This window comes from Lathyrus oleraceus, chromosome 3 (genome assembly GCF_024323335.1).
Source record: "Lathyrus oleraceus cultivar Zhongwan6 chromosome 3, CAAS_Psat_ZW6_1.0, whole genome shotgun sequence".
NCBI lineage: Eukaryota > Viridiplantae > Streptophyta > Magnoliopsida > Fabales > Fabaceae > Lathyrus > Lathyrus oleraceus.
This window is the reverse complement of record NC_066581.1, coordinates 321,524,725-321,550,931: the sequence shown is the minus strand read 5'-3', so window position 1 is coordinate 321,550,931 and position 26,207 is coordinate 321,524,725. Positions and strand designations below refer to the sequence as shown.

The window sequence follows — 26,207 nt, the reverse complement described above, 5'->3', positions numbered from 1 at the left end:
CGTGTCTCATGTTAGTAAATTCTCCTCTGAGGGCGTCTTGTTCTGACATCAAAGCTTCAATGGCGGTGTTATAATCAGTTCCGGGCATATGATGCCGGAGGTCGGATATGGCTGATTCTTCGGTCTGAACAGGCTGAGGAGGAGGGTCAATATCATAATAGCCGGATGGTGTCTGAGGGTCAGATTCAGCATGAGGGATCTGGTCATCATAAGTCTCATAGTCATCACAAATCTCATAGTCCTGGATGGATTCAGTGGATCTAGCAGGAGTGGGAGTTTCGTTCAGGTTATAGAGCCAGTTACTGCGGTTATGAATGCTAGTCCTAGGATCGGGCATGGTGAATAGGCAAAGAACCTGGTTATCAATAATAAGCTCAAACTCGTCAGACCCTAGGTTTGCTATAAACATAGTGTTGAAGAGGAAGGGTATACTCATAGTAGTAATGCCACAAAAAGGGCTTAGGTCAAGCATAGGCTGACGTAATCCAATAGCATTACCTATCATAGTTATCAAACCGCCTATTCTAATGGGTGCTCGCTCATCCTGGATAAGGTGGTCCAAATTAGCTAACATAAAAGTGGCACCGTTTACTGGACGGTTTTGGGAAGCACAAAATATGATGAAGAGTTCATCACGTGAAACTGAAGTACTATTTGGCTTCTTCCCAAATAAAGTGTGGGTCAGGATCTTATGGAAATAGCGAAAGGCCGGGTTGTGTATGTTTCCAGAGAGAAACTCATGTTCTTCGGGCTCATCATTTCCAGTCAGCTTACCCCAAAAGTGTTCAAGTTCTCTATGTTCAAAAAGTTCTTCCTGGCTTACTGTGAATGTGTCAAAGGAGGTAGGAAAACCCAAAAGATTGGTAAAGTCTCTAATATTAAATTGTTACTCCATATTGAACATTCTGAACTGGATAAAACCTCTGCTAATTCCTTTTCCATGGCTGGGTAGATAGATTAATGAGCTAAGGAATTCTAGTGTGAGTCTCCGGTAGGTGGTGAAATGTCTCAGGATAGGGGATGTCTCCCATCCTATCTGGTTCAGCAAATACAGGACACTTTGTCTAAGTCCAAGGGCAGTCATAGCCCAATCATCAGCATATAAACTAGGTAGCATCTCTCTAGTGGCTAGTTTTTCAAACTTTTGTTTCTAAGCCATTCCTCTGAATTTGATACTCATACGATCAAAATGTCCCATCTGGTTAGTGTCAGCTAGAGAAAAGAAAACATGAGTTTTAGTCAGGATTTGGCCAAATGCCGAAAGGAGAAAAAATTATTATTATTATATTTTTTTTTCTTTTGAATTAAAATAAATCAGGAATTAATACTAAACAGAAATTAAAAGAATAATTGAGGAAAGAAAAATAGGAAAATGATAATAATAGAATAAGAAAATAATTGTGGGTTGTCTCCCACTAAGCGCTTTGTTTAAATGTCGCAAGCTCGACAAAGAAACTGTTAAGTATAATCTATAGGTCCTGGGGGCATTTCGTCTAAGTGTAGGATTTGCGAATCTCCATTGGTTTCCGCATAATGATAGTGTTTTAGACGTTGCCCGTTTACGGTAAACGGTTCTGTGGATTTGCCTTTAATTTCTATTGCTCCACTGGGGAAGATGTTAGTGATATGAAAAGGTCCTGACCATCTGGATCGTAGTTTTCCCGGGAATAACTTTAGTCTAGAGTGAAATAAACTGCGTCGCCTTGCTTGAAGATTTTCCTTGATATACGCTTGTCATGCCATTGTTTTGTTCTTTCTTTATAGATTCTGGCATTTTCATAGGCGTCTCTTCTGAGTTCTTCTAATTCGTTTATGTCAAGGATTCTCTTTTCACCGGCGGCTTTATAGTTTAGATTCAGATTTCTAATAGCCCAATAGGCTTTATGTTCTAATTCTACCGGGAGGTGACAGGATTTTCCATAAATGAGCTTAAATGGGGTCGTCCCTATGGGGGTTTTATAAGCAGTTCGGTATGCCCACAAAGCTTCTGGTAATTTCAATGACCAATCTTTCCTTGAAGTGGCGACCGTTTTTTCTAGTATTTGCTTGATTTCTCTGTTAGATACTTCCACTTGTCCACTGGTCTGAGGGTGGTAAGGTGTCGCTATCCTATGTCTCACTCCATATTTAAATAATAATTTTTCGAGTACCTTGGATATAAAGTGCGATCCACCATCACTGACTACTATTCTTGGGATGCCAAATCTCGGAAATATTATATTCTTAAAGAGTCTAGTTACTACTCGGGTGTCGTTTGTTGGGGAGGCTACAGCTTCGATCCATTTTGATACGTAGTCAACTGCCACGAGTATGTATTTGTTACCGAAAGAGGATGGAAAAGGTCCCATGAAGTCTATTCCCCACACGTCGAAGATCTCTACTTCCAAAATACCTTTTTGTGGCATCTCGTCACGTCTAGATATGTTTCCCGTGCGTTGACATCTGTCACATTCCTTAATAGCCGCATGTACGTCCTTCCATATAGTTGGCCAATAAAAGCCGGCTTGTAGGATTTTAGAGCAGGTCTTGGATGTACTTGTGTGTCCACCATAAGGAGCGGAGTGGCAGTGTTGGATTATATTTTCTACCTCTTCTTCGGGTATACATCGACGGAAAATACCATCGGGGCCTCTTTTGAAAAGTAAGGGATCATCCCAGTAATAGTGTTTTATGTCGTAGAAGAATCGTTTCTTCTGCTGGTAAGATAAAGTAGGTGGAACTATTCCGGCAGCTAAATAATTGACTAGATCAGCGTACCATGGTGTGGCAGATATAGCTAAGGTGGTTTCTACTTGCAGGTCGGAGTTGTTCTCTTCCAAAGTAGCTATAAGTTTGTCATACGAGAAGTCATCATTAATTGATGTTCTTTCCGGTTCAAGGTTCTCAAGTCTAGAGAGGTGGTCTGCTACTACGTTTTCAGTTCCTTTCTTGTCCTTGATTTCTAAGTCGAATTCTTGTAGCAACAAGATCCATCTTAGGAGTCTAGGTTTAGCATCCTTTTTTGTTAAAAGGTACTTGATAGCAGCGTGATCAGTGTAAACTATTATTTTAGCTCCAACCAAGTAAGAACGAAATTTATCTAGCGCAAATACCACTGCTAGGAGTTCTTTCTCGGTAGTGGCGTAATTCATTTGCGCTTCATCCAGGGTTCTGCTTGCGTAATATATAACGTGAAGCTTTTTATCCTTTCGTTGTCCTAAAACAGCACCTACAGCATAATCGCTGGCATCGCACATTATTTCGAATGGTTCATTCCAGTCTGGTGTCTGCATTATGGGTGCGGAGATCAATGCTTGCTTAAGCGTTTGAAATGCTTTTAAACAGTTATCGTCGAATATGAATTCGGCATCTTTCATCAATAGTCCGGTTAAAGGTTTAGTTATCTTAGAGAAGTCTTTGATGAATCGTCGGTAAAAACCGGCGTGTCCTAAAAAGCTTCGTACTTGAATTCCTCTGTTCGAGATGATGTGTCCTAAAACAATTCCTTCTTGTACCATAAAGTGGCACTTTTCCCAATTAAGTACTAAGTTTACTTTTACACATCGCTCAAGAACTCTTTCCAGGTTTTCAAGGCATTCTTCGAAACTTTGTCCGTATACAGAAAAGTCATCCATAAATACTTCCATGATGTTTTCGAGAAAGTCGGCGAAAATTGCCATCATGCATCTTTGAAAGGTTGCAGGGGCATTACACAGACCAAACGGCATTCGTCTATAAGCGAAGGTACCAAAAGGGCACGTGAACGTTGTCTTTTCTTGGTCATCAGGGTGAATTGGTATTTGAAAGAAGCCTGAATAACCGTCTAGATAACAGAAATGTGAATGTTTTGCTAATCATTCTAACATTTGGTCAATGAATGGTAAAGGGAAATGATCTTTTCGGGTTGCTTTGTTTAGTTTCCTATAATCAATGCACATTCTCCATCCTGATTCGATTCGTTTAGTTATAGTTTCCCCTTTTTCGTTTTCAATAACGGTTATGCCTCCTTTCTTTGGTACAACGTGCACAGGACTAACCCATTTGCTATCAGATATAGGATATATAATACCTGCTTCCAATAACTTGGTTATTTCCTTCTTTACTACCTCACTCAGGATCGGATTTAGTCTTCTCTGGTGTTCCCTAGAGGTTTTACAGTCTTCTTCTAACATGATGCGGTGCATACAAATAGAAGGACTTATTCCTTTAAGATCGGTGATGTGGTACCCTAGTGCGGTTGGATACTTCCTTAAGATATGTAGGAGTTTTTCTGTTTCGAGTCTTCCTAGGTCTGCATTAACTATCACAGGTCGTTCAAGTTCTAAGTCTAGGAATTCATATCTCAGATTTTTGGGAAGTGTTTTCAGGTCAGGGGTTGGTTTGTTAAGACATTGCGTAGGATCCGGTGTTATTGCCAAACATTGGTATGATTTGTCTTCTACAAGGCAATCAGATGATTTGTCTTCTTCTAACTCTGCTTCTTTTATGCATTCATCGATGATATCCATGAAGTAACATGTATCTTCTATTGCAGGTGCTTTCAAGAATTGGGAAAGAATGAATTCAATTTTCTCTTCACCTACTTCGAAGGTGAGTCGTCCTCGTTTTACGTCTATGATTGCACCGGCAGTTGCTAAGAATGGTCTTCCCAGTATAATGGGTGTAATATCATCTTCTCTAATGTCCATAATTGTAAAATCAGTGGGAATGTAGAATTGACCTATGCGTACGGGAACGTTTTCAAGGATTCCTACAGGATATTTGATGGAACGATCTGCTAGTTGCACAGACATTTTGGTTGGTCTTAATTCTCCCATTTCCAGTTTCTTACATATGGATAAAGGCATAACGCTAATTCCAGCTCCTAAATCGCATAAGGCTTTGTCGATGACAAATTTTCCTATGTGACAGGGTATAGAGAAACTACCTGGATCCTTGAGTTTAGGGGGCATGTTTTGGATTATAGCGCTACATTCGGCAGGGAGTGTAACGGTTTCGCTATCCTCAAGTTTCCTCTTATTAGAAAGGATTTCTTTTAAGAATTTAGCATATGAGGGCATCTGCGTAATAGCTTCGGTGAACGGAATTGTAACGTTTAATTGTTTAAGGAGATCAACAAATTTTCTAAATTGGCCCGCATCTTTGGTTTTAACAAGCCTTTGAGGGTAAGGTATAAGTGGTTTGTAAGGTGGTGGAGGTACATAAGGTTCCTTCTTTTCTAGGGTTTCCTTATTACTCTCTTCCTTTTCCTTAGGTTCACTTTCCTCAGTTGATTTCTTAGGGTTTTGGTTTTCTATCCTTGGATCAGACGGTCCTTCCACTTCCGTTCCACTTCTTAATATAATTGCATGAGCGTGGCTTCTCGGGTTAGGTTGGGGTTGTCCAGGGAATGTACCAGTTGGGGCAGCAGTAGGTGCTTGTTGTTGGGCTACTTGTGATATTTGTGTTTCCAGCATTTTGTTATGGGTAGCCAAGGCATCTACTTTGCTTGCTAGTTGTTTAAGTTGTTCGCCAGTGTGTACATTCTGGTTTAGGAAATCTTTATTGGTTTGTTGTTGGGAAGCTATAAAGTTTTCCATCATGATTTCCAAGTTGGATTTCCTAGGGGCGTTATTGTTAGGCATGGATGGGTTCGGTTTCTGATATCCCGGAGGTATAGCTGGGGCTTGATTTGGAGACTGTCCAGGTGCGTACAAAGCGTTATTGCTCTTATATGAAAAGTTTGGATGGTTCTTCCAATTTGAGTTATAGGTGTTCGAATAGGGGCTTCCTTGAGCATAGTTTACTTGCTCTGCTTGGATTCCTGTCAAGAGTTGACAGTCCGTAGGAGTGTGGCCTTGGATTCCACAGACCTCGCAATTCTGAGTTATAGCAACCACGGCGGCTGGAGGTGATACGTTTAAACTTTCAATTTTCTGGACCAAAGCATCCACTTTTGCGTTAACGTGATCAAGGTTACTTATCTCGTACATGCCAGTTTTCGTTTGAGGTTTTTCCACCGTTGTTCGTTCGGTTCCCCACTGATAGTGGTTTTGGGCCATGCTCTCGATAAGCTGGTAAGCATCAGCATAAGGTTTGTTCATTAATGCACCACCTGCAGCGGCGTCTATTGTTAACCTTGTGTTGTATAAGAGACCATTATAAAATGTGTGAATTACTAACCAGTCTTCCAAACCATGGTGTGGGCAAAGTCTCATCATGTCTTTATATCTTTCCCATGCTTCGAAAAGAGACTCGTTGTCTTTCTGTTTAAATCCGTTTATCTGGGCTCTTAACATAGCTGTTTTGCTTGGCGGAAAGTATCAGGCAAGAAAAACTTTCTTCAACTCGTTCCATGTGGTGACTGAGTTGGAAGGGAGAGATTGAAGCCATCTTCTAGCGCTATCTCTTAATGAGAAAGGAAAAAGACGAAGTCGAATTACCTCTAAAGTGACACCATTAGCTTTAACAGTATCAGCGTATTGGACAAATACTGATAAATGAAGGTTTGGATCCTCGGTAGGATTTCCAGAGAATTGGTTCTGTTGCACCGCCTGCAACAGCGAAGGTTTAAGTTCGAAGTTGTTTGCTTCGATTGCGGGCGGAGCAATACTTGAATGCGGCTCATCTTGCGATGGAGCGGCGTAATCTCTAAGAGCACGAGCTGGTTCTGCCATCTCGGTTATCGAAGGAAAAAGGTTTTTGAAATCAGGAAGTTCTATAGGAGGGAGATTGTTTGCAGCACGATATTCCCGAATTCGTCGTAAGGCTCGGAGATATAGTTCGATATCGTTGATTCGTAAATAGAGCGGTTCGCCTTGTGAGCGAGTGCGTGGCATACAAATCAACGAAAGAAAGAATAGAAGAAAAAGAAACCTTAGTCTCTACAGCGTAACGGAAGAGTTACGATATCGATTAAATAAAAGTCCCCGGCAACGGCGCCAAAAACTTGATCGCGACTTTATGAGTCGAATTTGGGGTACAAACTGCAAGTGCACAGTTCTATCGCGTAGTTTTAAAAGATATCGATCCCACAGGGACTTATGAATCGATATACCGTTATCTAAGGTTACTACGTAAAGCTAAGGTGAATAATGGTTGATTGTTTGGGGGCGAAGCTAAAAACTAAACTAAGATCTAGATTAAATATTAATAAATCGGATATCGGTATGTAGTTCGTCGTAATTAGGGAATCAATTCTTTGTCGGTTTCTTGGTTTTAAAATAAATCGTTTCAGTTAACTTTATTGATTAAAGGTTTTATCTCAAACTCTCGCTCTGTTGAATAAACCATGACTTTATGTTAATGTAGCTGTCACTTATAATTAAGTCAAAAACCACTTTTTGAGAGCAATAAAGTTGCAGAAACTCTTTTTAAGAAAACACTGACCGTTTTAAACACCCTTATCTCAAACTCTCGCTCTGTTGACTTAGGTTATACAATTAAACCCGAATGCTTAACTCTCGTCCTCACATTCAATCTTTAAGAATACTTTTTGGAAAAGGTCAGAATTTAATTAACTCTAAAACTTGCTCTCGCCCTGATCTAGAATTAATGCCTAATTTACACTGTCCAGTTAAAACCTCAAACTCTCGCTCTATTGATTTTAACTTCTTTATGTCTTTTACTTTTGTAAAAAATTCTTGTTATTAAACCTGTAAATTGAGACCGTAAAAAGATTGATTTTAATTTTAAGTTTGATTAGACCGACTTAGTCTTGATCCCTTATTTCGCTTACTTTACATACCGATATCTAGGCGAATTAGCCAGACATGCTAAACAAACAAAAATACATATCATGCATAAACAGATTCATCCCAGGCAGATAATATAAATAAGTAATAAAACAAAGCATTAAATAATAATTAAAGAACCTGAATGCGTTAAACAATAGTCTTGAACACTCTACCACAAGCCAGTAGGATTTGTTCTTGGATTCTTCAATTAAACAACAAATTAAAACGAAGGAAATAAAAACTAGATTCTAACGTAAGGTTAGATCCGGTAAAAGTTGCACAATAGTTTCCCGTGTAGAAACTATTGTGCGAAAAGAATTAATTAAATGTTAGAAAAGAAAATAGAATTGCAAAAAGGTAAAACAATAAAAATTCTGCAAAGTAATACTATAAAAATATAAGCCTAAACTGCTGGAAGAAGAAAAAAATGCGAAAACGGCAAAAGGCGTGGAAAATCTCCGAACCGAGAGCTTTCCCAATTAACTGCTATTTATACTGCTACTTGTGTAACTGCTTTCCAAGGGTTTCCGTATACGCGGTCTTTTCGTTCCGAGGGTCAAGCGTGGAAATAGCTTTCAACGTGGTCAGTTGCGTTCCTAGTGCCAAAAATATAGGGGAAAGGTGTGACGTCCGTCACACCATGTGTGACGCTCGTCACATGAGTGTGCTTAGTGTGACGCTCGTCACAACCTTTGTGACGCCCGTCACAGGCACAGCGTGCGCTTTCTTTGGGCTGGGCTTGGTCTTTGTTATTTGTTTCCTTTTTATTCCTTCTTACACCTCCTTTTCTTCCCTTTTTCACTTTTGCTTCAAAATGGATACCTGACATAAATAGAAAGGAAATACCGCATAATATCTGATAAAATGAGATAAATTAAAGTAAATGATAATATAATCTAATTGAATTAAGTCCTAAAATGTGATATAATTTCATGTTATCAATGACAACTTTTTAGTTCAACCTTATGGTGAACAAAATCATTCATTACTATCTCTAGCTAACAAACAAGATTGGATGAAAACCTAGGTCAAGAGTTGGTAAACATCTCTCGATCATAAACCAACACAAAGAGTTTTAAATAGAAACAAAGTTTTCATCATATATTCACCATTAAAGAGTTTACATATGAAGATCCTTACATTTACACACAAAGCTAGTAATCACCTACATCTAACCTTGACAAATGGATGACTTAGCTACTCATTTTCATGGTAGCTTGGTCGGCAAGTTTCGGAAGAAGGTTGATCAACATCCAAGTCGGATAATCGAGATTGGATGGGAATCCACCTTCTTTTTGTAGAAGATGGTTACAAGATGAAGAGAAATGAAATCTAGGTCAAAAATATCTCTAGAGCAAAAGCTGGAAAAATAAAGTAAAACTAAGGTATGGTGCTCAAAAGTGGCACTTGCTACTTATAGAGTAGTACTGGGCTGTCATGCTCGCTAGGCGAGCAGAAAGGCTCGCCTAGCGAGGGTCTAATTGTGGCACCAAAGGCACCTGCGCCCAGAGAAAACAGGGTCTGTTGAACTGTCATGTTCGCCTAGCGAAGGACACGCTCCAACCTTCGCCTAGCGAAGGACACGCTCCAACCTTCGCCCCAGCGAGGTTGAGAGGTTTTGCTACTGGAATGCTCGCTGGGGACTGTCATACCCCGATTTTGGTCCTAAATCTTTGATGTTTGTTTGGCATGCTTGGCTTAACCTTACTTTGGTTTTATATGAGGATTGTTTTTTTTTATCCAAAGTCATGGTGTTGTGATTATGGATACATCTATGGTCTGGGTCATCTGCCAGTCAAGTTATTGGTTCATGGATACTATGCCAAAACCCTAACCTTATGGTCTCATTTCATGGCTTTGTTCATACACATTATCAGCCGAGTTATTTTTCTTTTCAAAAGTCAAGCACTCAAGTCATAAACAAAACAATTTGGAAACCAACTTCAAACCATTTCGTTAATCCATTTCAATTTATTTCATGTCATCGTAAACCATTACATTTGATTCCATACAAGAAAATACAAAATTTGGCATTTTTGACCAACTGTTGACTTTGGTCAACCGTTGACTTTTTGGTCAACTTTGACCAAAGTCAACCCAAATCCATTAAACCTCAATTCCATCATAACCATTGATTCATTATCCATTTACACAAGAAAATACAAAAAAAATGCATTTTTGACCAATTGTTGACTTTGGTCAACAGTTGACTTTTTGGTCAACCTTGACCAAAGTCAACGCAACCTCTTTGCATCCTAAAATCCTAAGTCTTCCATCATGACCCTAATCCTCATTCCATGCTTCATGTCCATGTTGGCCTTGATTTTACCTTGTGGATTTGGTTTCTTCACTTTAATGCCAACTTGGTCATGCCTTAAACTTTGGAGTTTCTTGCCTCCTACTGCATTTGCCTTGCTGCACCAACTGCTGTAATACCCAACCTGCACAAACAAAGTCCCAGCAATCAGACCGCATTTCACAAGGAATGTCTGAATATTTTAAGTTAATTTTTTTTTTCTTCTTTAAGTGATCCCCTGGATAATCTCCTCACCTGTATTGGTCTCTTGTACAAACATGTTGAACCAATTTACTTAGATATATGGATAGCAGTGGCGCAAGGTCTGAATTACCGTGTCTCTGATGCAAACTGCATGTCACTAAAGGAACCCTCATCATTAGCTAGTTACAACAGGTTGTATCCAAGGTGAAAAGACAGAAACATAATGCAGAATACCTGTTAAACTAGACCTTACATCATGGTTTAGGTCCAAGCCCCTGTCAAATTTCTGCTTTCAAAACTTAATAAAATTAAATGTGAAAGAATGCAAGATAGCTTAGAGAGTCTCACCACAGGTATCATGGACCAGTTCAAAGAAGTTGTTACCTGTATTGAATGCTCTGCAGCTACACTTTATCAGATCGGTGTGTAAGGGCATTAAGGAGAATTTTTTATCTTTTTGATTTCAACCTGGATGGCATCTTCATTGATCGTGATTTATATGAGTACCAGACTAGGTCCTTCGGTGCAGAACTGCTGCAGTCTGAAATAGATCAAATCACAACAATTTTTCCAAAACAATACCATTGAATCAACCTTTATGTTACTAATCACTTCTACCATTCATTCAATTTCATCTACAAAATAAACACCACAAACCTTGGCCTAGATCAATGCAGCAAACAACAGAGTCATACCTGCATAGGCGATGGCAATGCTAACACGCTTAAACCACCTGGATGACCAACCTTTAGCCAAGTATCCATGCTAGCCCTGTTGCAACAATCCAGCCCAATCCTGCAGCACACTTGAGCCAAGCCTTGCAGCAGCACCATGACCTGACCATTGTAACATTCCCACATGCATTTGGCCTTGAATTTATGATGATGGAGAAGGCTTATGAAAGCTGCAACCATGACACATCCTGCAGAAAAGCCAGCCCACGACCAAAGCTAGTCAACTGTTGAAGCAAGTAAGACTTTGATCTGCAAAAGCAACAAACCCAAGGTCAAGGTCACCAAGAATTTTCCTACAGCAAGGGGTTAATGAGCCATCACAAGCCATCAAAACCAAACATATCCAAATGAATTCTTGACTGCTGCTACAAGGTCACCAACATTCTAAATTATCTAGTCTAGCTCAAGAGATTTATGGCAGCTCAGTTATGATGATGATTGGGATTCACCTGCATACAATTCAATCCACCATTTGTCTAGTTGCAGCAGCTTGTATCACAGGGTGCATCAGTCTTGGTATAATGGACCAACCTGGCCTACCACATCCTTCAACCAAAACCAAATATGTCCTGCAGCATGTAGAGTACAAGAGAACTCAAATAGCAGGTTGGGTGATCCAGGAATCACTACATCTAATGCTACTGGGCAACAGACTCTTGAAAATCAAGCAATGCAAAATCTTAATTCAAACATTGCCATGGCCATGAGATCTAAGAATATTATACCAGATTCTAATATCCCTGGATTTTCTATGATGTCTCAATCAAGATATCCAATGACTGTTGGAACTCCAAGAAGCTTGCAGGAGCATGGATCGATATCTGGTATTAATTCATCCGGGGCTTCTCCTGCTGCCTAAGATGTCATGATTTCCTATGCTGATAATCCGAACGCAATTGTCTCTCTTCGTGCAAAAAGAGGGTATCCGGATGGACAATCATCACCTTTACCGAATATTGCAAAAAGATTGAGGTCTGCTCCCACAGGTGTTGATGCAATGCAGCAGCAGCAATTAGGCTCACATGTTGACGCTCTTCAAGGATCAGATATGAACTGGCAGAATACACTATTACAGCAACAAGCAATGGCCAGAGGTATTCAGTATAACAGTGGTGGCATTCAGAAGTTTCCCCGGCAGGTTTTTTTTGAAGGAGGGTTAAATCAGGAAACTGGGGCTATTCAATTTGCCTCTGGTCAGCAGGGCATGAGATTAGTTGCCAAAGAAGAACAATTTGAAATGGAAAGAACAGATGGTGCATGATACATCAGCTAGTGTTGGCATACATCTCTATCATGTTATAGCCTGCACCTTGCATCTCAAACAAGAGGACTACTATAGCCGACCATCATCAATACCATCCTACATTAAGTCCCAATGAAGGCAGAAGAAGATATGTTGAATCAGTCCAGTCATTGAACCTGCAGCAAACAACACATGAAAACTTTAATTTAAGCCACCAAAACTTCGACCAAGCAGTAGCCTAACTAAGTCCGGTTTGACCTGCCACAATACAAGGCTGCAGCAAGCATCACAAACCTTGGCTTGAGTCAATGCAGCAACCAATAGCATGTACACTTACCTCAATGGACATTTTTTCTTGCCAAATGGAGAACTCCACAACCACCTCCAAACCCTGGCTATTTCCAGCTTAACTTTGGCCTTACCTGCATCATATGAGGAGAGTCAAACCACAACTGGAACTGGTTGTACACAACATACATTGATAGAAACCAGCAGTTGACAAATCCATACCCTGCAGCAAGACCAATTCAATACATTGGTTCAATCTTGCCAACAAAACCAATGCAAGGTGCAACATGAACCAAGGCAATGCCTTCTGCAGCATCACCAACAACCATGTCCTGCAGCATACAACAACACACCAAAATCAGTCCAATTCCAAAAAAGAGAAAACATATATTCAAGTGAGTTACAGTGGTGAATTTGTTTCTTACCAACAGTGAAGTTTTCACATGGAGAAACAAGCTACTCTTGCAAGGTTGAGTGTTGTTAACAGAAGCCTCAAAGTTCACTGCAGTAAAACCACAACAACTCGGTAAGATGGTAAAAATTCACAAGCAACAAAAATGAAACATTTTCACAAAAGAAGTACAAGGTACATGTTACCTTTTTCAGAGCAAACACCAAAATGGGATAGACAACAGAGCAGCACAAAAAAGAAGGCACTTCCAATTCCATACTCTTTTGATCTCATCCAAACCCTAGCAATGGGATTGTAAAAAGGGAGAAATCAGTGAGGGACGAAAACCTAGAGAACAACAGAGAGCTGGAGGCGAAAATCTGAGAAGAAACCCTAAAAATCCCAAAATCAATTACCTGGAGGCCAGCTTCTTCGCGTCCTTCACCACCACCGCCGTGACACTTTGTAAGTACTTCTCTTTCTTTCTTTCTCATGTGCTTGTTGTTGAAAATATTGTGAGAGCTGAGAGTGATTGAGAGGGGTTCGTTGAGAGCGAGAGAGGGATTCGTGTGAGAGACGGAAAGATGCGAGTGAGATGCTGAGGTACGAGCGATTGTGAGATTGAGAGAAATGTGAGGTTTGGTGTGAGGGAGATTGTGAGAGTTGATGAGCGTTTTCGAGAGCGGAGAGAGATTTCATTGAGGTTCTTTGTGTGAAGCAGATGGGGAGGACGAGGACGATGAAGCTGCTTCTGTGTTCTCCGTTTCCATTTTCTTGTTTTTTTTCTTTTTTTAATTTTTATTTGTTTAATTTAATTAGTTTTTAACACAAAAAAACCATGAAAATGTTTGTTTTGTTTTTTTATTTTAAATTTTTATTCCGGTTCATGTACTTAGGGTGGTATCTCAATAGCAGATAGTATTGAGTGGCCTAGTGGAGAGAGTTTAGTTGCATAATATTATGTGGAGAGGGTTCGATACTCATGTGATGTACTTTTTGCTTGTTATTTGATTTTATCTTCCTTTAGCATTTTTTATCCTCTTAGTATTTTGTTAATATCTTCTTTTTATGTTTATTATACTCATGATTTCATTTGTTAATAATGCATAGTTGTTGTATTTTAGTTTAGTTCAAAACCATTTTTAAAATTAAAAAAAATCATATTTTCTCGATTCAATGTCGAGCCCATTTTTTACACCCTTGTAAGTCGATTGCTTCTTAAGCATCGCCATCAACCTCACATAGCTTACTCTTGGGCTTTCTTACAATGAGCCGGTTCCTTCGCACTTACACTCATACATTGTTTAATGCTTCATTATTTCATTCTTTGATTATTTGATTCGATTATATACTTGTTTATATCTTACTTGTCCGATTAACTGTGGCCTACTTGTATGGTGTATGAGGCATGTATTATTATTGTTTGTTTGCCATGAACAACCCCCATTCATAACAAATGTACCCCTCTCCCATGAAATGTATAATATTTATTCTTTCATTCTTTATTCACCTGTTAATACAAGAAATAAAATGAACATTCGATAACCATTTCAAAGCAAGATCAAAACCTCGATCCAACGTCGAGTAATCATTTTTTCAAAACCTAACAGAACCAGCACGTATTCATCCACCCTTTTGTAAGTCGATTGCTTTATGCATCGCCATCAACCTTGTAAGTCGATTGCTTTATGCATCGCCATCAACCTTGTAAGTCGATTGCTTCATGCATCGCCATCCACCCTTATCCCTAGCACCTCTCCTTGCTCCATTCGTCGATTCTTGTTCCGATTAGGTAGCACCCATTAGATAGAACCCTTTGCATGACAACATAGGTAGGATTCCCATGTCCTTTTGTATGATAACATAGGTAGGATTCCCTTTTTTCTTTTGCATGCTAACATTAGGTAGATATTCCCATTTGTAAATCCTAACACTTAAATACATATTGCATGACAACTCTAGGGCAGAGCTTCCCCACTTCTAGACCTTTCCGAGCGTCTCCGATCTTGTGGCATGTAGTCCGTTCTATTGCAAAGAGGTAACTGCCTAAGACTCGATTCAGCGAGCTGCGACACCTACTGCTAGGACGTGAACACATCGCCCACTCTCCTTTGACACAACTGGTGTCCTCCTTTGTAAGTCCATGTTTAGATGGCAATCCCTATGTAGGGGAACTACGTTGCTCTGATCCTCATACCGGATGAGGTACGTAGGCAGGAGGTCGTACGAGATCTCTCCGGGCACCCTTTTTGTTTTTCACACTTATCTTTCTTTTTATGTGGGTGCTTGACAGTTATAGGCTCGAGTTCCCGACTCCCTATTAACTTGTTTGGTTGTTGTGTGCTTGGAAGCTGATGTAAGTCCATCGAGTGGCATTCGGGTTCCAGTGTGTGTGTGTTTTGGTTCGGATGCCGATGTAAGTCCAGTGATTGGCGTTCGGGCTCCACGTTTGCCTTTTTGTGTGTGTTTTGGTTCGGATGCTGATGTAAGTCCAGTGATTGGCACTCAGGCTCCATGTTTGCCTGCTTGTGTGTTTGTTTGTTTGGCGTGCGTGAGCCGAACTACGGCAACTCTGATTCTCATGTTCAGATGAGATACGTAGGCACAAGATGCGATGTCTTGCCGAGTTTGACTAACGACTAACAACTAATCCTTGTTTGCTCTCGCCCTTGTTGCGATCCTTTCTCTCGCCCTCGTTGCGATCGAGACATTCCCTTTCTCTTGCCCTAGTTGCAATCGAGACCCTTATTCCCGTAGTTAGCTGAACTACGTTTTGCTCTGATTCTCATTCCCGATGAGATACGTAGGCATAAGACGCGATGTCTTAGCGAGCACACTTATCCTTAACCCTTAGGTAGCCGAGCTACGAAGACTCTGATTCCCATATTCAGATGAGATACGTATGCAATGGATGCGATATCTGTGCGAGTCATTTTTCTCTTGACCCTTTTAGTAAATAGTACATTAGATAAACATACACCCTTTAGACAAGAACAACAAGAGTGGATCCCGTAGAGTACTACGGATGCGTAGGGGTGCTAATACCTTCCCTTCGCATAATCGACTCCCGAACCCAAGATTTGGTTGCGAGACCTTGTCTTTTCCTTTCTTTTCTCCAGGTTTACTTCGAGCGTTTCCTTTCCCTCCTTTGGGATAAATAACGCACGGTGGCGACTCTTCTGTCATTTCTTTCTCGCCGGTTGTTTTTCGCACACCGTATTTTTCGGAATGCGACAGCTGGCGACTCTGCTGGGGACCTGGTTTCCCTAAGCGAGTCCCTCCTAGCTTTTGTAGATTTCTTGTTTGTTGGGTGTTTATGCTTTTGTACAGTCGTTTACTTTCCGTATTTACCTGCTCTACCTTATTGCATTCATGTACATATGTTTGCTGTATCTGCTGCCGTTTATCTGTTTGTTGGGGTGGGGTGTTCTATGAGAGGTAAGCCCATTACCCAGGCTTGAGTGTACACACAGATTTTAGAGTGGATGTTCATGAGGCTTGCGTGGCATGTTGCTACGTTAAGTCGTTCGTGAAGAACCACACCCAGACGAGGTTTCTCTTGGATATATTATGTCCTACGGATGTTCCGTAACGACATGATGTTCCTCTAGAAATTGTCGACTCTGGTGACCATTTTTCGAGAACTCAGTCGAGGCCTCTCCTCCGAGACGTGATTATGTTAGCTCTGGTGGGCGCATTCTCGCTGATCAATCCGAGGACCCCGAGACTGGGAACTTGCTTTAGGATGTCCTGTTGAGGGGAGTCAGCAGAGGTTTTTTTATCCCGTAATAATGCCAAACCTTCAGTGGTAAACGTATTATTCTCGACTGAAGGGCTGAAGCTGACAAACTTCTGTTCTTAGAACCTACCTGTGAGGGGAGGGTTTGATCTCTACAGATACAGTTTCTGCTAGTGGTGTTGTGATGGTGACTTTGGTTCAGCCAAATTTATGGACGTTTATTTCTGGGACGCCGGAGTTCTGTCTGTGGTTTATCAGCGGGTTCCGTTTATTTCGGATCCCTGGGCTGAATCTGTGGGTGCTCACTCAGATGGTGACTCAGTTCTCCAGACATGGGTTCAGATGCCAGTTGATCAGATTGACTTTGGGTTTCAGATGGTTGTGATCAGAGTTCAAGCCGAAGCTTCGGATCCTGTGTGCCGAGATGCACAGCCTGCCAGTCTTGGCTCCATCATTTGCAACATAGCATGTTTATTTTCCAAAAAATAATAATGCATGAAAAAAGTTAACTCGCATGTGCATATCCTTTTCAGGATCATTCATGATAAAATAGCATCCGCATCATATGCATATCATGCACATATCATCCTTGCATTGCAGACATGCTTGGGAGAGACTTCTCACTCTGGGTTTTGACTGAGACTGGATTGTTGATCATCGTCCGCACCGCAACCAGATTGAATCATCAGAGGAGTATGGATCAAGTCCAAGCTGAGTTGGCTGAGATGAGGGCAAACATGGCCCAGTTCATGACCATGATGCAAGGAGTTGTTCAGGGGCAAGAGGAGTTGCATGCCTTAGCCCAAAGACAGGACATGGCTCAGTTCATGAGCATGATGCAAGGGGTTGTTCAGGGGCAAGAGGAGCTGTGTGCCTTAGCCCAGAGACAGGAAGCTGTGACTCTGCCGCCCAGTCGTGCTTCACCAGAGGGGGTCCTTGTCAATGATCAAATTACTGCTGTCACTATTCCCGTAAACAACTATGCCGTGGGTGAAGATTTGAGGGGTATTATAATCAGTGGACAACCCCTTGCTACAGAGACTGTTAATGTCAGAGCAACTCTTGCTCCGGTTCGCCATCCTGGCTCTTCAAATCCTTCAAGTTCTAAAAAGCCATCCTCTGGGGCACCCAGAAGGGGAGAGGGTGAAACAAACGTTGTGCACCATCGGAGGAGTGTGAACAAAGGACAGTATCGGCAAGTTGCTGCTGTAACTATTCCAACCACTCAAACTCAACAACAACAGAGAAGACCAACTCAGCAATATCAGCATCAACAACATCGTCCTCAGCAGCAGGCTTACCGGCCTCCCAATGGTAATCAAGCCAGTACGATTAATGAGAGGAAGAAAATCATTTTTGATCCGATCCCTATGTCCTATGCAGAGCTGTATCCCTCTTTGATAGAGCGGAACTTGATTACTCCCAGAGACCCGCCGACTATACCCGTCAACCCTCGGTGGTGGTATAGGCCTGAACAGCATTGTGTGTATCATTCGGGTGCTCCTGGTCATGATGTGGATAGTTGTTTCCAGCTGAAGATGAAGGTTCAAGACCTTGTGAGGTCAGGGATTCTGAGCTTTGAAGACTTAGGTCCCCGTGTTAATCAAGCTTGAATACGGCAAGTCCCGGGTTGGCGATGGTTGTTCTTCTGAGGTCTTCAACGAAGAGGTTTGTTCAAAAGCAGAAGTTGCTGATGCAAAGGATACTGACAGTTGTTATCCCTGGTGGGATCTATCACAAATGGGTCACTGTGGGTGTTCCTACAGTTGTTCAGAAGTCAGAGTAATAATCACTTTGTTTAAAAACCCTTCTCCCATGCCAAAAGGAGAAGTGATGACATTGTTGGCAATATTTTGTGCAATGATATTTTCATTCAAATAAATGCATGTTAAACATTTGTTTTTTCCAATTGTTTTCCTTTTTCGCTTTTTACATGAAATTGGTGATCACAAAAAACCCTAAAAACAGGAATAAAAACAATCTTTTCATCTGCATAACGATTGTTTTGTTTGATTTCCAAAAAGCTTTTCATATCAAAATCATTATGCAGGTTGTTTCTTAAACCCATTGAACACAATGATCTGACGTCATCTCCCAATTGTGAATTCCCTGTATTCGGAGCGGAAGAAGATGATGTTGAAGGGATTCCTGACGAGATTTTCCGACTTCTTGAGCAAGAAAAGAAGATCACTCAGCTGTATCTCGAGAATCAGCAAAACAGCCAACTGGGGCATAAAAGAAAAAGAAAAAAGAAAATACAAAGAAAGAAGAGGGTGCAAAATCAAAAGAAATCAGAATCAAAAGAAAGAAAGAAAGAAACAAAAGAAAAAATAGCACCCTCAAAGTCCCAAGTTGACTGATGCTGAATTCGATCGAAAAGAAGAGATTAACTGCCATGTGTCATGGTCAGTTATATCAGCGGAGAGTGACGAAAGCACGCTATAAGAAGGTCAAGCCTCGTGTGTTCCGAGGGACCCTGTGCTCAAGAAAGTCTTGTCTTTCGTACCCGATTCCAGGGGCAAGTGAACCCTAAGCTATGAACGCCCATAGGTTGTCAAGAGAGTCTTTTCAGGCGATGCTCTGAGACTTACAGCAATGGATGAAGAAGTTCACTCGTCCTGTGAATTCCCGATGCAGTCAAGAAATACTTCGCAAAAAAAACAAAAAAGAACAAAAAGCTCGCTAAGTCGAACACCCCAAAGGGCAACTTAGGCAAAAAGGAGCGTCTCGGTGGATTGAAAACCCGAAAGGGCGATCCAGGCAAAAGTTAGAGACATTAAAAAAAAAAAGAATTCGCATCCCGCTAGATTGAGCACCTCACACTGGGGCAATCTAGGCAAAAATTAGGGATTTGGCAAGTAACTGCATCTTGACAAGACCGTGTTCTATATCTGTCATCCGTCAGGAATCCTCGATGCGTCGTCGACTGAAGCTCTGAATACATCAAAATTCAGAATGGTAGAGTAAGGGTCATTATGTTCAATGTAGCCCTCTCCAATATATATCACCGATTTCAAACTTGTACAGATCTATGGAGTCTCGCCCTTTGCAGACTACCATTCCATCACATCAATTTGAGCTTTTATCCAATTATTTGCACTCTTATTTGTTTCAACTCAACAAACGTTTTGCATGTTTTAATTGATAAAGTATCATTGTTTTTCAAAATAAATAAATTTTTCAAAATTGTTCTCAAACTAAGTGAATATTCACGATGATGGAAGGATACTTAGGAGACCCACAGTGCTCTCCCAAGGGCGGTATGATTACCAACAGGTAAGACAATTGTTCGTATCTCGAGCATGACTGTATCTTTTCCCTGTAGAACCTCTCATGGTTTCTCCTCAGCGAGATTGCCCAGTGTAGTGTTGGTTGAAGTTGTTCATCTTCATGTCCCCGGCAGTGCAGTTTTTTTTCTTCCAAGTCCCTATTAGCACCTATAGTGGGGCATCCCCAGTAGAGTGCTGTTTGAGCCCTATTGTGGGGCATCCCTAGCAAGTTTGCTGTTTGGACGCTTTTTGTGGGGCAGTCCTAGGCAGAGCATTTATTGAAGACTTCAACTTTCCTCTCTCCAGCAGAGCAGTCTTCCTCCCTCCCCCAGCATGGGTGCTCTTCTTGGAAGATTCAGTATTTGGTGGATTGACATCCAGTACTCCATCATGTCCTCAGATAGATCCCCAGCGGAGTTGTTAGCATGATGAGCTTTATTAATGCCTATCTATCTTCATCAGAGATCTGGTTGCTTCTGAGTATCTCTGATTTCCAGCACGAGTTGTTGTGGCGCGTCCGCCAGTATGTTGAACTCTTTTCTCCGGTTATGAATGACGATCCCTCCGGAAACCTCTGGTGGCCTTCCTCCCCAGCCGGATGGTGTTGCTCCCTGATATCCCAGTCTCCAGTGGATTTTCTTGGCTCTCTGGTGACTTTGGTTTTCCCTCTGAAAGAGTGGTGCCGGATGGTTGATTCCCGGACCTGTGTGTTGAGCATGTCTATTTGTCAGCATTCATCATACATTTTTTAGATATAATGCATACATACATAATCATAGCATTCGGATACTCATGATGCAGCTGTTGCCGTGTATCTGTTGATGGTTGTCTCCTGCTATTTGTTGATACAGATCTCTCCAGTAGATCCTCCTCTAGAAGATGTGGGTGTGTCTGATCTCTCCATGTAGATCCAACCCCTTAAGCAGAAAGTGTCTATCCTTTATTGCCATTTCCCCACTGAGATACATCCTCGTGGATGACGGTTGTTTCCGTTCCCTCCCTAATGGGATGGGTTTTCCCTATTGAGTTCTTTCCTCATTAGGATGAGTCCTGATTCAGTCTGCCTTTTTGGATCGATCCTAAACTGGCTTCCTGTTGGCTGTCTCCCGTGCTTCCCTGGGGCATAAATGAATAGTCGCTCACTAACCGACACTCATTCATCTCATCCTCAGCAGAATTTGTGGCTTCTACCTACAAACCGGTAGTTGTAAGTCCTATCTTTGCGGTTTTCTACCTACTAGCTGGTAGTTGTAAAATCCCACTTTCATCCCATTGGCAGAGTTAACCCTTTGTGCTCATCCTATCGACGACTGGTTACCTTTCTGTGGCTTTCTGCCTACAAACCGGTAGATGTAATCCCCTCTTTGCAGTTATCAGTATCCAGCTTGCGGTATTGATACTCTTTTCCCCTCTGGATACTTGCCTTGATCAAGCAGTATTGTCCCCAGTGGGTCTTCCCCTTTCTTTTGGGTATTTGCTCCAAGTTAGCAACTTTATCCTCTTTTGATTGGTCATCTTTTGCATGCCTAGTCCTGGTACCCTGATACCTTTCTTTTCGGTCGATTATTCATTTAACAACCTGCAACCCGATTATGGATAATCTTCCATGCGAGTGTATTATCTACGTTTTGACGGCTATAGATGATATATCTCATGCACTCTTTGGTTAAATCTTTCGATTGTTATCCCCAGCATGGGTCTTTGGCATGCGTGCCGGCTCACGTATCACTGTTTTGTTATCTTCGCCGATGATGATAGACATGAAGAATTTTCTGGTGTTCAGACCGAGGCGGTATTCAGACCGAACTGGCGTTCAGGCCAATTTCCGATTTTCAGATCGAAGAAGTTTCCGACGATCAGGTCGATGTACTTATGGCATTCAGGCCAATTTTCCGGTGTTCAGACCGAGGCGGTATTCATACCGAAGTGGCATTCAGGCCAATTTTCCCGATATCCAGACCTAAGTGGTATTCAGGCCAGTTTTTTTTTTTCCCGGTATCCAGACCGAAGTGGCATTCAGGCCAGTTTTTCCGGTATCCAGACCGAAGTGGCATTCAGGCCAGTTTTTCCGGTATCCAGACCGAAGTGGCATTCAGGCCAGAGTTCCCGGTATCCAGACCGAAGTGGCATTCAGGCCAGTTTTTTCCCGATATCCAGACCGAAGTGGCATTCAAGCCAGTCTTTCCCGATTTTCAGATCGAAGAAGTTTCCGGTATCTAGACCGAAGTGGCATTCAGGCCAGTTTTCCCGGTATCCAGACCGAAGTGGCGTTCAGGCCAGTTCCCGGTATCCAGACCGAAGTGGCATTCAAGCCAGTCTTTCCCGATTTTCAGATCGAAGAAGTTTTCGGTATCCAGACCGAAGTGGCATTCAGGCCAGTTTTTTCCGATATCCAGATCAAAGTGGTGTTCAGACCAGATTTCCGGTGATCAGACCAACAACATTGATACTCTCATATTCCGATGGTTAGTGTTCAGACTAATATGCGGCGTTCAGGCCATGGGTATTCCTGTGTTGCCATTTATTTTGGTTTCCAGGTCAACTCTCTGTTTCGGTGCTCAGACCGATTTTCACCGTACCAGACGAATTCTTCTTTTGGGATTGCTTTTTTGCCGATTCTGACAGGCATTGTTAATTATTTCATAGGGATTCAGGATCAAAATCCGGGTCTTCTTAGTATTTAACCATCTCCCACAATGATCATACGAAGAACGTCCTGCTTCATATTCTCCAGTTGAAGATGTTTAAATAGGGGCAGCTGTCATACCCCGATTTTGGTCCTAAATCTTTGATGTTTGTTTGGCATGCTTGGCTTAACCTTACTTTGGTTTTATATGAGGATTGTTTTTTTTGATCCAAAGTCATGGTGTTGTGATTATGGATACATCTATGGTCTGGGTCATCTGCCAGTCAAGTTATTGGTTCATGGATACTATGCCAAAACCCTAACCTTATGGTCTCATTTCATGGCTTTGTTCATACACATTATCAGCCGAGTTATTTTTCTTTTCAAAAGTCAAGCACTCAAGTCATAAACAAAACAATTTGGAAACCAACTTCAAACCATTTCGTTAATCCATTTCAATTTATTTCATGTCATCGTAAACCATTACATTTGATTCCATACAAGAAAATACAAAATTTGGCATTTTTGACCAACTGTTGACTTTGGTCAACAGTTGACTTTTTGGTCAACTTTGACCAAAGTCAACCCAAATCCATTAAACCTCAATTCCATCATAACCATTGATTCATTATCCATTTACACAAGAAAATACAAAAAAATGCATTTTTGACCAATTGTTGACTTTGGTCAACAGTTGCCTTTTTGGTCAACCTTGACCAAAGTCAACGCAACCTCTTTGCATCCTAAAATCCTAAGTCTTCCATCATGACCCTAATCCTCATTCCATGCTTCATGTCCATGTTGGCCTTGATTTTACCTTGTGGATTTGGTTTCTTCACTTTAATGCCAACTTGGTCATGCCTTAAACTTTGGAGTTTCTTGCCTCCTACTGCATTTGCCTTGCTGCACCAACTGCTGTAATACCCAACCTGCACAAACAAAGTCCCAGCAATCAGACCGCATTTCACAAGGAATGTCTGAATATTTTAAGTTAATTTTTTTTTCTTCTTTAAGTGATCCCCTGGATAATCTCCTCACCTGTATTGGTCTCTTGTACAAACATGTTGAACCAATTTACTTAGATATATGGATAGCAGTGGCGCAAGGTCTGAATTACCGTGTCTCTGATGCAAACTGCATGTCACTAAAGGAACCCTCATCATTAGCTAGTTACAACAGGTTGTATCCAAGGTGAAAAGACAGAAACATAATGCAGAATACCTGTTAAACTAGACCTTACATCATGGTTTAGGTCCAAGCCCCTGTCAAATTTCTGCTTTCAAAACTTAATAAAATTAAATATGAAAGAATGCAAGATAGCTTAGAGAGTCTCACCACAGGTATCATGGACCAGTTCAAAGAAGTTGTTACCTGTATTGAATGCTCTGCAGCTACACTTTATCAGATCGGTGTGTAAGGGCATTAAGGAGAATTTTTTATCTTTTTGATTTCAACCTGGATGGCATCTTCATTGATCGTGATTTATATGAGTACCAGACTAGGTCCTTCGGTGCAGAACTGCTGCAGTCTGAAATAGATCAAATCACAACAATTTTTCCAAAACAATACCACTGAATCAACCTTTATGTTACTAATCACTTCTACCATTCATTCAATTTCATCTACAAAATAAACACCACAAACCTTGGCCTAGATCAATGCAGCAAACAACAGAGTCATACCTGCATAGGCGATGGCAATGCTAACACGCTTAAACCACCTGGATGACCAACCTTTAGCCAAGTATCCATGCTAGCCCTGTTGCAACAATCCAGCCCAATCCTGCAGCACACTTGAGCCAAGCCTTGCAGCAGCACCATGACCTGACCATTGTAACATTCCCACATGCATTTGGCCTTGAATTTATGATGATGGAGAAGGCTTATGAAAGCTGCAACCAAGACACATCCTGCAGAAAAGCCAGCCCACGACCAAAGCTAGTCAACTGTTGAAGCAAGTAAGACTTTGATCTGCAAAAGCAACAAACCCAAGGTCAAGGTCACCAAGAATTTTCCTACAGCAAGGGGTTAATGAGCCATCACAAGCCATCAAAACCAAACATATCCAAATGAATTCTTGACTGCTGCTACAAGGTCACCAACATTCCAAATTATCTAGTCTAGCTCAAGAGATTTATGGCAGCTCAGTTATGATGATGATTGGGATTCACCTGCATACAATTCAATCCACCATTTGTCTAGTTGCAGCAGCTTGTATCACAGGGTGCATCAGTCTTGGTATAATGGACCAACCTGGCCTACCACATCCTTCAACCAAAACCAAATATGTCCTATAGCATGTAGAGTACAAGAGAACTCAAATAGCAGGTTGGGTGATCCAGGAATCACTACATCTAATGCTACTGGGCAACAGACTCTTGAAAATCAAGCAATGCAAAATCTTAATTCAAGCATTACCATGGCCATAAGATCTAAGAATATTATACCAGATTCTAATATCCCTGGATTTTCTATGATGTCTCAATCAAGATATCCAATGACTGTTGGAACTCCAAGAAGCTTGCAGGAGCATGGATCGATATCTGGTATTAATTCATCCGGGGCTTCTCCTGCTGCCTAAGATGTCATGATTTCCTATGCTGATAATCCGAACGCAATTGTCTCTCTTCGTGCAAAAAGAGGGTATCCGGATGGACAATCATCACCTTTACCGAATATTGCAAAAAGATTGAGGTCTGCTCCCACAGGTGTTGATGCAATGCAGCAGCAGCAATTAGGCTCACATGTTGACGCTCTTCAAGGATCAGATATGAACTAGCAGAATACACTATTACAGCAACAAGCAATGGCCAGAGGTATTCAGTATAACAGTGGTGGCATTCAGAAGTTTCCCCGGCAGGTTTTTTTTGAAGGAGGGTTAAATCAGGAAACTGGGGCTATTCAATTTGCCTCTGGTCAGCAGGGCATGAGATTAGTTGCCAAAGAAGAACAATTTGAAATGGAAAGAACAGATGGTGCATGATACATCAGCTAGTGTTGGCATACATCTCTATCATGTTATAGCCTGCACCTTGCATCTCAAACAAGAGGACTACTATAGCCGACCATCATCAATACCATCCTACATTAAGTCCCAATGAAGGCAGAAGAAGATATGTTGAATCAGTCCAGTCATTGAACCTGCAGCAAACAACACATGAAAACTTTAATTTAAGCCACCAAAACTTCGACCAAGCAGTAGCCTAACTAAGTCCGGTTTGACCTGCCACAATACAAGGCTGCAGCAAGCATCACAAACCTTGGCTTGAGTCAATGCAGCAACCAATAGCATGTACACTTACCTCAATGGACATTTTTTCTTGCCAAATGGAGAACTCCACAACCACCTCCAAACCCTGGCTATTTCCAGCTTAACTTTGGCCTTACCTGCATCATATGAGGAGAGTCAAACCACAACTGGAACTGGTTGTACACAACATACATTGATAGAAACCAGCAGTTGACAAATCCATACCCTGCAGCAAGACCAATTCAATACATTGGTTCAATCTTGCCAACAAAACCAATGCAAGGTGCAACATGAACCAAGGCAATGCCTTCTGCAGCATCACCAACAACCATGTCCTGCAGCATACAACAACACACCAAAATCAGTCCAATTCCAAAAAAGAGAAAACATATATTCAAGTGAGTTACAGTGGTGAATTTGTTTCTTACCAACAGTGAAGTTTTCACATGGAGAAACAAGCTACTCTTGCAAGGT

The 26,207-nt window shown here is 41.4% G+C and overlaps 1 pseudogene; it reads left to right on the top strand.

The window, feature by feature from the left end:
* Positions 1–6,150: 6,150 nt before the first annotated feature.
* On the top strand, positions 6,151–6,250 carry LOC127133961 (uncharacterized; annotated as a pseudogene).
* The last annotated feature ends 19,957 nt before the right edge of the window (positions 6,251–26,207 follow it).